We start from the raw sequence: 3252 nt of genomic DNA on the forward strand, positions 1-3252 counted from the left end.
AAATAGCTGGGTGGGAAGAGTCAAGGGTATTGATCAGTTGAGGAACATTAATGCCATTTTGAAAGAAGATGGTATGGGTGAATGTAAAATCCAATATTTAGGAGGTCTTTTCATTCTCTGCGAATGGAATTCGAGAGATTTGGCAAAGAAAGTTTTGATTAAAAATAAGGAGGTTTTAAAAGTTTGGTTTCAAATGGTGAAGTTATGGGAGGAGAATTTCTCTTTACAGGAGAGATTGACTTGGCTTGATATCCAAGGTTTACCGGTTGAAGCCTGGAATGAATCTTCAATCCGTAACATCGCGGGGTCTTTCGGCGAAGTGCTTGAGGTGGACGAACCCTCTTTTGAGGGCTCTACGGTTTGTTCTTTTGGTGCCTTAATTGTAACAAGTTCAATGGCTGAGGTGAATACAGTCATAAAGGTCAAAGTCCAGAATAAGATTCATACTGTTAAAGTTCTTGAAGAACATAATAGATTGATCTTGTCAGCCAGAGAGAATGACATCAGGTTTGAATCTGATTCTGATGAAGAAGAGGATGACGATATCCTACGAGACGGAGTTTCAGATACCTTTTCCATTGGTTGTTGTTCGCCGGAAAACTCCCCTCGTCGGAATCCAATCGCCGGAGATGGGAGCTTTTCTGGAAATCCAAAAGTCCCTTCTCTTTCTCCAAGGTTGGAGGCTCACATTGTTCCCAAGGCGCCGACCTCGAGTTCTGATCCAAATAATGATTTCTCGTCCATTAATGCTGATAAGCAAGTGGGATCTCCTGCCCATAAAGGTTTTCCTAATCCTTGCCAGGCCAATTCTGGCCCACTTCCTCAAGGTAATACTTTTAAAGCCCAATCTTCAAAGGCCCACCATCCTAAGTTTAATTTAGGCCCTTCTGGCTTTGAGTTCTGTAACTCAATTAATTCTGCTGGATCTAACAAGGACTCCTCAGACTCCAATTTTTCGATTTTGGCTTCAAAGGAAGCGATTGGAAGGGCTATTGGAGTTATTTACGAAAATAAAAAAGGAGATGATCGAGGAGTTTAATTCTCTTTCGCTCTTCTTCAAGGATTTTTTCCTTTGTTCAAGATGCGTGTTTTATCCTTTAATTGCTGTGGGCTAAAAGCCAAAGGGAAATTGGAGAAAATCAAAGAATTCCTTTGGAAAGAAAAATGCTCAGTCATAGGGCTTCAAGAAACGAAACTCTCAGAGGTTGATCGTCAGTGGGTCGCTAAACTCTGGGGTCACAAGAATTGGGATTTTGTCTCGCAAGACGCAATAGGGTTTTCTGGTGGAATTCTTCTCACGTGGGATACTGATTCCTTTTCTAAAGATTATGAACTTAAGAACACAAATTTTTGTGGAGCTGTTGGTACTTGGCACGATGTGAATAAGAAGGTTGGGCTTTTGAATGTTTATGGCCCTCAATCTTCTTCTCTTAAATCCATTCTATGGAATGATTTAAGCTCTATCTTCCTAAGCTCGCCTGAGGTTATTTGGGTTGTTTTTGGCGACTTCAATGTTGTCAGGTATAGAGAAGAAAGGAAGGGTTCCGTGTTTAATGTGAATGAGGCTAGGGAGTTTAACAACTTCATCCTTTCCWCGGGGTTACAAGAGATTCAACTTTGTGGGAGGAGGTTTACAAGATTTAGCAAAGACGGCTTGAAGATGAGCAAGCTTGACCGGATGTTGGTTACTCACAATTTCTTTTCATTTTGGAAAGACCCACTTATTCAGGTTTTACATCGGTCTATCTCGGATCACTGTCCTATTTTATTAAAAGTGGAGGAGATTAACTTTGGCCCCAAGCCTTTCAGAGTTTTCGATTCATGGATAAAGATTRATGGTTTTCAAAATGCAGTTCTTCTCTCGTGGTCCTCTCACTCTTTTTTTGGTTCAGCAGATTTTATTCTTAAAGARAAGGTTAAAGCTCTAAGAAAGGATTTAAAAGTTTGGGCAAAACTAGAAAGGGACAGGAAACTTCTGAAAAAGTTCGATATTGCTAAAGCTCTTTTAGAGTGGGATGTGAAGGCCGAGCATAGTGTAATTTCAGAAGAGGACCGGGTTAAAAGAGATGGATTAATTTTCGATTCTTTTCAGTTGGAATATTTGGAGAGGTTGGACTTAAAACAAAAAGCTCGACTCAAGTGGGCGGTCGAAGGCGATGAAAATACTAATTTCTTTCATTCCCTTGTGAATCATAGATGGAGAAGGAACAAGATAAAGGGTCTCATCTGTGATGGTTTTTGGTCAACTGACCCTTCTGTCATTCAGAATACCATCTTCAATCATTTCGCGGAAAGGTTTCATGACCCCAACCCCGTTCGGCCTTCTTTCTTTTGCTCTTCTTTTAAAAGACTTTCGCCGGATGAAGCTTCAGATCTGGAACGTCCCTTCTCGGCCGATGAAATCAAGGAAGCGGTTTGGTCTTGCAATGGGTCAAAAGCACCGGGACCTGATGGACTTAATTTTAATTTTATTAAAACTTTTTGGCCTATTATTGGTAACTCTTTTATGAAGGCAGTCTGGCATTTTGAAAACACTGGTATCATAGGCAGAGGTTGTAATGCTTCTTTCATTGCCTTGATTCCTAAGAAAATCGATCCCATGGAAATCTCGGATTTTCGGCCAATCAGTTTGTTGGGGGGTTTTTATAAAATCATTGCTAAGCTTTTGGCGAACCGCTTGGTTAAAGTTATGGATAAATTGATTTCCGGAAACCAAACAGCTTTTATCCCCGGAAGGCAGATTCTTGATGGGTGTTTAGTGGCAAATGAGTTAGTCCATTTGGCGAAAAAACAAAAGAAAAGAATGTTCCTTTTTAAAGTGGACTTTGAAAAAGCCTTCGATACCGTCAATTGGAACTTCCTCCTCTCTACGATGAAGCAAATGGGGTTTGGGCACAAATGGATTAAGTGGATTAAAGGTTGTCTTCAGTCGGCTTCTTCTTCTGTTTTGATTAACGGTTCTCCCTCGAAAGAGTTTTATTTAGAAAGGGGTCTACGTCAAGGAGACCCTCTTTCTCCTTTTCTCTTCTTGTTTGCTGGCGAAGTCCTTCAACTTATGGTTCAAGAAGCTTGTAATCTGGGGTTATTTAATGGGATTCGGCTTTCTAGCTCTGGCAGAAATATTTCCCTCTTGCAATTTGCCGATGACGCCCTTATATTCGGGAAATGGTCGCGTTTGAATCTGTTAACTTTAACGCGAATTCTCAACGTTTTTTATGATGTTTCAGGACTTCGGATCAATCTTGCTAAATG

Source organism: Cynara cardunculus (genome assembly GCF_001531365.2).
Source record: "Cynara cardunculus var. scolymus isolate 2C chromosome LG 2, CcrdV1, whole genome shotgun sequence".
NCBI classification, from domain to species: domain Eukaryota; kingdom Viridiplantae; phylum Streptophyta; class Magnoliopsida; order Asterales; family Asteraceae; genus Cynara; species Cynara cardunculus.